Raw genomic sequence first — 13,915 nt, forward strand, 5'->3', positions numbered from 1 at the left:
GTTCTCCGGAATGGTAAGCAGATGCTGCTTAATTGTACGACATATCACCTACATACGAAAAGAGGGACATGTGCGCACGAAAAACTTGTTTACCGCCCACAACATTTTGAGTTTGTGCCATGTCATCCTATCCGAATGATATGTACACATATATACGATATATGGTCTAGAAATGAAAAGGGAGCCATGTGCGCAAAAACAAAAAAACTTGTTTACCGCCCACCACATTTCGAGCTTGTACCTAGTTCCCGATCGCAATATTGAGTATGTTACATATATACCAATATATAAAGGCTAATACCTTGAACCAGGATAGTACCAAGTCAACCTAGCGGAATGATATATACGATATATGGTCTAGATATGAAAAGGGAGGCATTTGCGCACGAAAATTGAGCTTGTACAAAGTCATCCTAGCGGAATGATATGTACGATATATGGTCTAGATATGAAGAGGGGCCAGTGCGCACGAAAAACTTGTTTGCCGCACGTCACTTTTTTTAGCTTGGAATAAGTCATCCTAGCCAAATGATAAGTACGAAATATGGTCTAAAAATTAAACGGGGGATTTTTGCACACGAAAAAAACGGTTACATGCCCATAAACATTTGAGCTTGTACCAAGCCAGGCTTTCAAAATAATATGTAAAGTTTTCCGTTGTTGTTCGTCTTTCTTTGTCTATGTTTTCGAAAGTGTCAAGTTATTGGTGGTAAGTGTGGTCCGTTTAACTAGTTCATCTATTTTCAAAAAACAGTATGTAAAAAAGCATATTCAATGAAAATTTAATTATTTCTAGAATGATAAAAATAACCTATAATGGTTGTTTTCGTTCACTATAGTGAATATAAAAAAGATGTGGTATGATTTGTCAACGAGACAAGTCTTCGCAAGAGACCAAATGACACAGAAATTAAAAACTATTTAGTCACCGTACGACCTTCAACAATGAGAAAAATCCTTACCTCGAAGTCCGTTATAAAAGTCCCCGAAATAACACATGTTAAATAGTTCAAACGTGGAAACTAATCTCCTAATTTATGTTCAAAATAATAAACTAAAAACAAATTTGAAACATACGGCAACAAACTACAGCCATTGAATTTGAGACTCCTGGCTTGGGACAACCACATTCAGAATATAGCTATGTTTCATCAAAAACTACCTTTACCAAAAACTTTAACCTGAAGCGGGACAGACGGACAAACGGACGAACAGACGAACGGACGGATCAAAGAACATAATACCCCTCTACTTTCGTAGGTGGGGCATACAAATGAAACTAGATAGATTAAACGGTGTATTTAATTAATATCCTGTTAAGTTTACTACTGACATAAATATTACTTAATGAATTAATGGTTACTTTGAATTCATCATTTTCTTTCAGATTGACAGTATCAGATATATCAAAACTATTTACGGAAGTTCCTGCTACCACGAATCGTTTACAGAACTCTTCGACATTGCTGCTGTATTTTATGCAAACAAATATGATCTCGCTATTTGAGGTATTGTAACTCTGGAAAGCTAAAGTTGATGATATTTCATACATCCCAGGGGAGATAACTCTAAACAATCCAGTATCGGTATAATATTTAACTTCAGTGGACGGCGTATTTTGGAATGGAATAAAAAACAATGGACCTGATTTCTGATCTTCTCCCAGTCGACTTGCATTAACATGGAAGACTTCAATAACAGATCTAGACTGTAGTGGTTCCTTCTTGACGACCATGTTCATAACAAACCACAATACAATCGTAGTTCCAACACACATAAGATACAAAATGGCGAGAGCTAGTGTTCTAAGTCTTCTGTTCCTTTTTACTCTATTTCGACTTTCTTGGTTAGAGCTTTTATGGCAGTCAGCAGTTTTTGTAATGCTTAAATTCTGATTTGATAGTTTATAATCATTTTGTAAATTTTGTTGTTGTTCATCAAGCACCATGCTTATATTAGAACAGTATTGTTTATCTATAGGCTTGTTGATTTCGTTTTTTAAACTGATATAAGCATCACTCAAATCGTCTCTCAATTCAACAGGAGACATTTTAAAAGATTTCACTGTACTGCACGAATGCTGATGCTGCAAAGATTTCACTGTACTGCACGAATGTTGATGCTGCAAACATTTGACACTTAAGTTCATGTCTTGTGACATTCTGCATGTGTCAGATATGTATGGCTTGTATCCTTTCTTGTGTGGCGTTTTCACCTAAAACAAAAAGCAAAAGAGTGAGTATAAGAATGCATTGATTTTAAAAAAATCAATTTTTAACAACGTTTAAGATTTATTAAAAAATCTTTCAAATGTGAACACAAATGATTAACCATTACATTTTAAGCATAGTTTATTACCTTTAAAAGAGGAACTTATGTTGCTGATAAATCAGTGATAATTAAAAAAAAAATCTTTGAAATGTGATCCCTACTTATTGACCATGATGAAGATGATATGTTTTGCATACCTTTGAAAATATTACTTATATGGTTGATGAATTTAAATATTGTCATTTTTATCTCTGATTAAATTATTTGCACCCTTAATGTACATGTAGGCATCAACTTACTCTCTTAATCTTCCCAAAAGGTTTTGAATACAAAGTCAGATTATTTCCAACCTCTATATATATAGTTCAAAATTATGATTCATATGATTGTTTTAGTTAGGGTAATACCGAAGAATATTTTATCAAAAATTTAAAAAAAAAACAATCGATGCCAATTGAACACTTAATGATTACAAATATGTACTGAAAGTTGAAAGGAAGTTATAGTATACATAATACGGAAACATCGCTTTATACATATATTACAAACAACACTAAAATGTCTATGTAAGTTGGAACTATGATTAATGCCGGATGCTGTAGAAAATTTAAAATAAAAAAACATTTTTTTAAGTGGTTTATTCATATTTAATACATGTGAAAGTATGTTTTTGACAGGTTAAAAACTGTGCTTTATAAAGCTTCCCCCAACACTTTTTTTCTAACATAGGTCAAGGTTCGTTCGGATTTATTTTTCGGTTTCAATACCATAGCGTAGGGTTTCAGTTTATTTCTAGAATTTTGAATCTTGATATCAGTAACTTTTTTCTGCTTAAGATAATCCATTTATATTATGAGCTTGAATCACTTACAGCCCTCCTCTAACCCCTACTGTTTATTTCCGCCGCTATAAAAAAAAATCTGTTCGCCATTTGTTTGGTATAGTTCTGAAAGTGTCATTGAACACCAACAAACAAGCAATTGGTCACTACAGATAATTCTGTAATTAATTTCAATAGCATATGGGAACATGGTATAAATTGTGTTCTAAACTTTATTTCGACACGACAGTTTCATTTGATTCAAAATATAGGCATCAATATACGGTATATATGTTATTATATTAAATTCAACGCGAATTGCTATCAGTAGACTCACAGTAGCTCTTATTCGTTTTCTGTAGGAAACATGGCATTTATATGTTTACGTAAGAAATAGAATATCACAAAATTCTCTCTCTCTCCCGACCCCTTCTACAGTTGGATTTCTAGTGACAAAATATTACCTCCCCTGTAAATATTGAAAACTATATCTTCACATTGTTTGTCCCATTTTAGCAAGATCGCTTTCAATAATGGATTCACGTAAGAATGTTCTAATAAATAGAAAACATTGAAATAAAAACAAAACTTCCCCTCAATGTTATCATTTTCCTCCCTAAATAGCAAACGACGAGCACAACAGGCTATAGATCCTTGGAGTAAAATTGCTTTCAAATGTCGCTTTGCGAATAACTTTCTGGTATGGAGTATTCAATGCACTCCTGTCGTATTAAAATTTAAAACTTGTTGCCATTTGTTAGCTATTATTCGTGTGTTTCTTTGTCAATTATGTTCTCCTATTTATTTATATTGTAGTCCTGTAATGTTGTGTTGTCATTTTAATGTTACATTTCACTTGGCCATAAAAGAGGGAGGTTTGGCTTGCCACAAAACCAAGTTCAACCCACCATTGTTTCCTTTAAAAATGTCCTGTACCATGTCAGGAATATGGCTATTGTTATATTATAGTTCGTTTCTGTGTGTGTTACATCTTAACGTTGTGTTTCCGTTGTGTCATTTGTTTTCTCTTATTTTTGAGTGTGAATTCACATTACTATAAGACGTGTCACGGTACTTATCTATCCCAAATTCATGTATTTGGTTTTGATGTTATATTTGTTATTCTCATAGGATTTTGTGTAATGCTTAGTCCGTTTCTGTGTGTGTTACATTTTAATGTTGTGTCGTTGTTCTCCTCTTATATTTAATGCGTTTCCCTCAGTTTTAGTTTGTTACCCCGATTTTGTTTTTTGTCCATGGATTTATGAGTTTTGAACAGCGGTATACTACTGTTGCCTTAATTCTTCTATTTATTTGTTTTCTGTCTGTATACATCTCTGGAACTTGTAACATTAGAGCAGATAACCTACCAAACACATATACAATTGGTGACAGCTGCTTCATATAGAAGTAAATCAGATCACTAAAACTAGAAAACCTTTTCACACCAAAAAATATAAATTATAGCCATGATATCACTGATCTGAGTCAAACGGGGAACATTAAAAGATGGACATATCTAATACAAAGATAATAAAAGTAACAAACGGTGATTTGACAGTTGACCAAATTATTTCTTCAGATAATCATGTTCCTGCTTCATTGCAGATCTTTTATCACTTACATTTGTTGTTCGGATTATGATATTCGTGCCGAAGGTTGGTGATTCAGTCCAGGTACTCAAGACTTTCCTCGCCAATACAACCTGGTCGCCATAATGTAGCTATAATGTTAGAATTAAGTTGCGTTAAACAATCATTAATTAAAGAATCAAGTTTAAGGCAAAGCATAACAAACAAGCAATTTATGTGGAATTAACGGCCACAGTTCACTTTGAATGACGAGGTCTGACATGATAACAGAATGCCGACATGATTGATTTAACTGACAAATCTGTGCACCATTGGTATCAATGAAAGCTCAAGTTCCTCCAGGTTAAATCCTAAAGAGAACGAGGGCCATGATCCCCAAATACATCGGGTCTTATTCGCATCACCCCCTGGTTTCAGGGGAGTAAAGATTAACAATTTAACAATTTCTAGATCATAAAACAGTTAAGCTCGAACTGGTACCAATTCAGAACCGGCCACTCAGGGTAGACATGAGATGGTCTCAACAGAACTTCCTGCGGTAACGCAGGAAAGTAAAAAACTAATATGATCCGACGTACAATACAGGAACGGATCATCACCCCTTAATCTTGCCAGACCCCGCCAAACAACCTTTTACTGTGACAAAATATTTTATTACCATATAATGAACAATTATACTATTATTGGAGATATTAACTCTGAAAGTTCATAACAAAAATTTAAAGTTCTATATGTGTTCCAGGTGGATAAACTAAAATCATACTGATTGTTCCAATCGCATTGCTGGTGGATGATTGTCCTGGTAAAACTGTATAACACTCACTCGAATATTTAGAATACGATAGTTCTCAAAAGTTTGTTCAGCAAGCAATTCCATCGGCTTAGTCTAGTCATCTTTATTTTGTCCAACAACGTATTAAGTATCAGGCTTCTCTCTGAACAGCCTGAAAAGTGAATAAAACAGCAGCAGACACAAGTAATTGTTGGTAGAGTGTGAGGGGAGGTGAGTGGGTTTTGAAACTTTCACTTATCCAGAGCGGCTAGTTCAACTGTGAGGCTGAAGTCACGTGATGTTTATAAGCCGGAAGCGAGATGCGGATCCGAATGATAAAATATGTCATTTAAGGAAAATAAATATATTAATCAAATCTCTTTCATTAAATTGGTTTATCTTATAAGTGATAAACCTTATTAATTAAAGAATCAAGTTTAAGGCAAAGCATAACAAACAAGCAATTTATGTGGAATTAACGGCCACAATTCACTTTGAATGACGAGGTCTGACATGATAACAGAATGCCGACATGATTGATTTAACTGACAAATCTTTGCACCATTGGTATCAATGGATGCTCAAGTTCCTCCAGGTTAAATCCTAAAGAGAACGAGAGCCATGATCCCCAAATACGTCGGGTCTTATTCGCATCAACCCCTGGTTTCAGGGGAGTAAAGATTAACAATTTAACAATTTCTAGATCATAAAACAGTCAAGCTCGAACTGGTACCAATTCAGAACCGGCCACTCAGGGTAGACATGAGATGGTCTCAACAGAACTAATATGATCCGACGTACAATACAGGAACGGATCATGACCCCTTAATCTTGCCACGTGAGTGAGTCTATACACACTCATTAAATACCCCCCCCTTTTTTTTAACCCCTTGAAAACCATAAGAAATTCTATTCCAAATTATACTTCCGGGAAACGCCGAATTTTTTGAGATGATAGGAAAGTTTCAATACCCCCTTGTATGTTGTTCAAGTATATATCATAAGCAATATCGGATAAGTGAGTTCCGTCATATCTATACAAGTTCATCTCTCGAGCTCGGATATTAGGATGCTGAATAACACAGTGCCCATCATTCAAGGCATAATTGTTAATTATAGCCGAGTTTACTCGTTTTCGAGATCTTTCGATAGCTTTTCCATCTGTAGCACCGTGCCAATACCTTCGCATTAGCATTTCGCTCCATACGATGCGAGTGTTAGGTAGAAGTAAATGCAGACGCAGAATATCCCTTTCAATATTTTGGATGAGTTCCAAAGTTTTAACTTTGACCAGATCATTGGAACCAAGCTGAATGATTATCATGGCGGGAGGAGAAAATTTGTCAACTGCATGGGATACCTTGGCATTAAAATCATTCCACAGGCGAGGCACAAACTTCTCAATGCCACGACACTCTAAAGTGTTTTCAGGATTCTTGTAAACTTTGGGGGGTTCCGTTAGCAGAGGAAAAAACGGTCGAGCCAACGGAAGTGTTGATATTCCTTGGTATAGAATTTGACACCATCAACATCATAATGCGTCTCCCCGAAGACAAACTTATTGGTTAAAAGCCAGAATTTCTTATTGTTTAGATAGATCCAAAATCACCCTTCGGGATTTACAATCTTTGATTGGTATACTAAATTTTGCATGTCAAGTAATTGTCCCGGGCCTTATTATCTAAAGATACGCAAAAATTGGCAAAAAATGTCATTGATACTATTTCTAATGTCTATAATTGTGATTTTCAAGGTAATTAAATTCGTATCAACTCGGCCGAGAATCGGAGTCACCGAGGTTAGCCGATGGGAGATGATTGATAAAAATTACAGTCAAATTGGCATATTGGAATCTGATGTTCAGTGGTTGTCGTCAGTTTATGTGGTTCATACGTGTTTCTCGTTTCTCGTTTATTATATAGATTAGACCGTTGGTTTTCCCATTTGAATGCCGGTTTAACACTAGTAAGTTTTGGGGCCCTTTATAGCTTGCTGTTCGGTGTGAAAACCGTACCTTGACCTATAATGGTTTACTTTTATAAATTGTGACTTGGATGGAGAGTTGTCTCATTGGCACTCATGCCGCATCTTTCTATATCTATAAGTTTGAAGATCTTGTATATAGCCAACTACTGTCTGCTTTGCACAGTTTTTGTTTATCTACCATGGTTTTAAACTGCTTTTCAGCTTTTCAAGAAAATGCCATTTAAAGTGAAAAATAACCGTTTAGCCACATTTTTTTAAAGTATTATCAATACACTGTCTTATTTGTTTTAAAAACTGTTAATTGAATGCATTTTTATAGGGAAACATTCTAAGTGAAAAGGTTTTTTCTATACTCTATAATACGGTTAAATAAGTTCGTTTTTTTTTTTTTGGTTCTAAATGAATTACAAGTTTGATCCAAAATAGCTACAGACTTGTTCACCTTGATCAAGTTACCTTGACATCTTTTTCTATTGTTTACATTTAGTTACTGCTATAAATTTAAACAGGAATTTCCAACAAAAAATAGTTAACAGGGAAATATTCGAATTTACCAGCTGTAAATTGTACATAGTTTTTAACTGCATTTTTTATTTTTATTGTTTGCTAAAATGTGTCCTTGATATGTGGGCAAGATTATATTTTGGAATAATTGTTGAAGACTGTACAGTACCTTTTAGTTTTGAATATCCTCCTCGTTTGTTCCTTATTTGCGTTGCTGTCTTACTTTCTTATTCATTCTGATCCCCTCATCCTTTCTTAAAAACATACTTCTACCCTTGTGCGAAATGTGAGAAAACAGTTCGTAATAAATCGAATTTACTGATGTTTCCATAATTTGAACGTATCTTTGAATTTTATAGAAATGTTATATCCATTCAACATTGCTTTAATAAACGGTCTCTGAATATCGGGGCGTAGAATGATAAGTGTAGCACTTAAAGTTTAAGAGATTCGATAAATTAAGAAATGTTTGGAAAAGTCGCTTTAAACGTATTTTAAACTAATATTGAAAAATTCCGTCCTCAGAATTTTTATAAGAATATATGTGAACATTTCAGTTTTTTAAGGGGTCTCAGGTGTTGATTTAACTGTCCATCATTTAAGTTGGTTTTGTTTTAGTAATTTTTAATTGATTGCATGCATACCCGGAAGAATAAAGGCTAAATAGAATAGTTTTAAATGCATTACATATTTCCTGAATATCCGAAATAACCACACCCTAGTTTCATATACTTTTTTTTGTCTTCATGAGGTCATCTTGTTCAATCATTTACATTAATACTGACAAACAAAATCCAAGCATTTCCAATAACAAAATATTTAACAAGGAAATATCGGAATTAACCAGTAATAATTGTAAAAAGGACATTTTTGTTGAATAAACTGAATGTGATTTTTGTCCTTTGTAATACTGATTATTTCAAGCTTTACTGTCAAGTTTGGTCATAATTCGTTCAACAGTTTGAGAAAAATCTACAGCGATTCGAACAAACTTCTTCAAAAATCCAAATTAAGTTGCATCATGATAAAATATAATTGTAGACTTATAAATGAGCAAATACTTATCCCATCTGCCTACAAACAGTTGAATATGATACAAAAGATGGTTCAGGATGATACATACCACTTTTTAATCTCGTTTATTCATGATAATGTCCATTTTGGTCCATTTATCCCTAAAATTTCCTCAATTTTTTTTTTTTTTTTTATGTCATTAAGTAATATTTAAGGGTACCTTTTTACTCATTTATGATAGACACGTTATAATAAATGAGAAATTGAAGTTTCAAGCTGAATGAATTATCCATATAAATGTTTACTGAATTAAAAGTGGTTTTAATAAGTCCTTACGTAAAACTAAAATGTATACGCCGCGTTCCAGAGAGGGAGATACAAAGATAGCCTTTATAAAAGTGGACAATGTATTGGTACTGACTAAAAACTGATTGCATTTACTCATATATTTTTATCAAAGTATTACTTAGGACAAAGTTTTCTATGATAGTAGAATAAAAGAAATTAAGGAGAAAGAGTAAAAAAAAGCTCCACAAAACACTGAGTATGGCTTGTTCTGTCTATTAATAATCCTTGTAGAGCCATATTTCAGCTCAATATTCTTATAGATGTATTTTTTAGACTCAATCCACTCTGAATATTTGATTTTTGCAATACCACCATTAATTTTCCCTTTTAATCTTTGTTACGTATGCACAAAATATCTTATCTGGAAATATCGTATTAATAATTGTAAAGAAGACTTTTTGTCTTGGAATGAGTAAAGTTTATCCTGTGCAGTACTATAGACAAAATTTCACCTAACATATCATTGCATATAAGAAAATACCATCTCTATCACATATTTTTGACCTGTGTACAAGCTTTAATAACCATGTTACCTCAAGTTTCCAAAATGTTCTATTGAAACACCAAATAAAAAAGGCTTTGAAACACCAATGATATATGTTTATGACCCTGATTTTTTTTACTGCAATGAAATGTAGGTATTATTTCCTACAGCTGTCTAATTCAAAGGAATATTTTTTTCAACCACTTTTCGTATGCAACCGCATGTGACGTACTATATTTTAAAACCTTTATTGCCCATGGATACTTACGCGTAATTTGATTTTTTATAAAAGCCGGAATTATATATAATACCGTATATCCTATTTGTTTGATTTGGTGATTTTTTTACACATTTTTATTGTTGCTAAAATGTGTTTTTGATTTATGTCGGCACGTTTATATTTTGGTATTAATTTCATATCTGGAATATTTACCGTGCCTTTAAAGAGCTTGCTTATTTTTGCACAGACACTGGTGACGATTTATAAAGACCGAGTAGCAGCTGCAAGCTATTGAATACATAATTAGTTGGAAAAGTATAGACCGTATGCAGGTGACGTTGATAAGTTGCTAAGAATCTGGTGGAAACTGGCTATTTCAATTAATATTATTCTGTTTTCAAGATGATCGCTTATGTCAAACTTGAGGTACAAGTTAAATTTCCAGTTCTGAAGGATACCCCAACGGAGCCCTATCCGAAAAGCCCGGAAAGAACATCATCAATATATCAAAAAGTGAAATCAATGTACCGGCTTCCATTATCTTCCTGTTTTTGACAAATGTCTGAGAGACTCCAACCGATATGAATACAAGAAGCGGTCGACTAGGAGAGGTGAACAGTTCTTTCTCATTGGAATGCCGATAACTTGTCAAAAAAATCAACATCAAATTCCAACAAATATGTTGTCATTAAACAAAAGTCCAGCATACATGTTTCAAACCCATATTCAACACCAATTAAAAACATACATAAGTAACAAATGTAAAGCGCATGCCACCATGATCAAATTGAGAAAAAAATATTTGTAGAAGAGGATCAGTCGGTCAGCAAGAATACGTGTTTTTCGAGTATTTATCACAAACGAAATTTCGCCGCCAAATTCAGATTAAATAAAATCTAGGGACTGAAAATAACACCAAAAAAAAATAAGAAATACATTTTATATTTATTAGTTGTACCTTTTCGTTTCTACAATGTACTTGTTTGTATTTTTTCGTGTGGGCTTGTATCATATTTGCCTTCAGGTTTAAATAATCTGTCCATCCTAATTCGACTTTTCAAAATCTAAGAGTCTCGCTATCTTAAATTGATTATTATATGGCCTTCCAATTGAAAACACCGTTTCGATTCCTAACATCACCGAAGAGACATTTATAATTGTCGTAATCCGGATATTGTGTAAAAAATTTTGCACTTCATGTTTGTGGTATACCTATTTTCCGTAAGTTTATTGTTTCCTGTTTGGTAATAGATTAATAGACTATTAATCTATTACCAAACAGGAAACATTACAAAAGATCCATTTTGTTACATCTGGTAATCCTTTTTTATTTGGCAATCGCCATGGCAGTCAGCATTGTTTATGAATATCTGTTGTTTGACCTGCTAGACTAGTCAACTGTGTTTTGTTAAAATATTCTTTTTTACTTTTTTTTGAAATGTGGTTTGTGCTGTACTTAAACCAATCTACCAAGTTTGTTTTGCATGCAAATTTAAAAAAAAATCGGTGTTTATCCAATGCAATCATAGGTTTGAACGTTGTTTTCAATTAAGACTTGTTTATGTTTGAAACCCATCAAGTATTACAATTTACACTTAAATGTATGAATCATTTTATAGTCAAATTAAAACTAAAATGTATATATTTTGTATATATAACTCTGTGCCGCAGGAAAATCAATTGACGGCAATGATATTATTTATATCCATCAAGTATTAAGCTAAAAAGTATAAGCTATATTTTATTGTCAAATTAAATCTTTTATGTATAATTATATTAATACTCCTTTGACAAGAAAATCAATTGACAAACTTTCAGTATTTTTTTTTAATTTTAAAGTTTGTCAAGAGTGTAACTAAACTTTGAGAAAAAATTGTCGGTTTTGAAAGAAGTCGTGTAATAGTGTCAGGGGCGGATCCAGTCATTTAAAAAGGGGGTCCCCAACCCAGAGTAAAGGGGGGTCCAACTATATGCTCCCATTCAAATGCATTGATCGTCCAAAAAAAGGTGGGTTTCAACCCCCGGAACCCTCCCCTTGCTCCACCAATGAGTGTGAATTAAGAATGATACAGGGGTTATTTCAAATCAGGTAAACTAGATAGAGAATATTTTACAAATTAGCAATTTGCAAATAAGAAGATATGATACTTAGGATTGCTAATGATACAACTATATCATTGTCTATCTCTACCAGATGCCAAAATTACTTAACTTAGATGGTAGCAACTATGGATCACAGTATGGAAATTCAACAATGAACAACACCCTTTCGCATTTGAAGCTATACCGTTAATGTCCCGAAATGACAAATACAAAACAAATCAACTGTAAAACTAAAATAATGAAGTTACTGTAAGACCAAAAGCAATTATGATACACGGCAACAAACGTCAATTGTATGTTACTACGCGATACATGATACATATATTTACATTTTATTTCCAAATTTCAAGCCTGAAGGTTGGTTACACGAACAACAGCGTGACAAAACTATATAAACATTTAAATTTAAATCTATCAAATTGCCAAAGGAAATATTATAGACCTTCAAGCAAAATAAAACAACAGGAAAACACTGTTCATTGGGTTTTTTTTTGCCAGAATGTCACCAGATTGTTCAATGTACTCCTACCGAGTATGCATTTTTTGCAATATATATGTATATTTTTATTTTTATGATTTATCATTTTTAGAGCACATGTTTAAGTTGTTAAAGTACCAAAATGATTGAGTACTGTTGGTCGTCAGTATTTGCGTAACCCACCAGATCTTTGATTTATATCAATATATGACAAACTATTAAATGTAACTTGCCCATTTGGGACCAATTAACTTGACTGACACTTAAAATTTTTACCTCGTCGGAATTCAGACAAGTATTAATTTTGTTAAGGTTTTGATTAATCAATTTTATGTTTACATATTAACTAAAAATGTATTTAAAATGTTGAATCAGTCTTAAATTAATTACTTGACATATTCTATTATTCCGTGTGGTATTCAATATCCGTTAAAATCATTTGGTTTTTATGATACAAGGAGTGTACTAAATACATATACACTGAGAGACGTCAAGATTAAAATTGTCAGTATCAGGAACAAATTCCTCCAAATGCAACACAGATATCTAATGATATGTTTGGAAAAAATCTTCAGCAACACGATTATTAGATAGAATTAATTCCGTGCGAGGAACAAGCTCTTCAAAGACAGTGATATGACTAGGAAACATTCTTCCACCATTCTTCTCAACTCGGACGATTCCGTACACTCATCTAGATAAAAGGAGAATAGCGGATTCTACCGAGGATTGCCGAATGATTCTACCACATCACAGGCTTTAGTTAATATTAGCGTCAGCGTCGACTGAATAATCTCCCAAACGACAACAAAGATTAAACACATTGAAATAAAATATTTATCCGAAAGACGATTTCAACAACATAAAAATGGCAAGGCCTTTTGAAATCCGTATGGACACAGATCATGCGCTACTTCAAATATTCATAGGAATAACAGTATTAGCATATATTGCTGTCGTCTTTAATATAATTGTTTTTGTAGTATTGTGTCGAAAAAATATCATATCACCAGCGACGATTTTGATGCAGGGCTTAGCCATATCGGATGGATTAACTGCATTTTCTGCATATGGACTAGAGCCTCTATTCCAAATGAATTATAAATCAGTTAACTTTCTTTTGCAATCCACATTATTAGAATTGAAATATCCATTGTGTGGTATCTATGTTCATTTCCGATACATTACTAGTAATATACAACTCGTGTCACTAATTCTAACAACGTGTATTGGAGTTCAAAAATGCGTTGCGTTGAGATTTCCAATTTGGACTAAGATACATTTAACTAATCGCAAGGCTACCGGTGTGTGTCTGATGTGTTT

At 33.3% G+C, this 13,915-nt stretch overlaps 1 long non-coding RNA gene across 1 annotated transcript; it reads right to left on the reverse strand.

Moving 5' to 3' along the window:
• Window positions 1-1,284: 1,284 nt before the first annotated feature.
• On the reverse strand, window positions 1,285-2,652 carry LOC143075578 (uncharacterized). Its single transcript, XR_012978353.1, has 2 exons — window positions 2,571-2,652; window positions 1,285-2,215 (listed from the first exon to the last, which is right to left on the reverse strand). It is a non-coding gene; the product is annotated as an uncharacterized LOC143075578 (long non-coding RNA).
• Window positions 2,653-13,915: the final 11,263 nt, after the last annotated feature.

Source organism: Mytilus galloprovincialis, chromosome 5 (genome assembly GCF_965363235.1).
Source record: "Mytilus galloprovincialis chromosome 5, xbMytGall1.hap1.1, whole genome shotgun sequence".
NCBI lineage: Eukaryota > Metazoa > Mollusca > Bivalvia > Mytilida > Mytilidae > Mytilus > Mytilus galloprovincialis.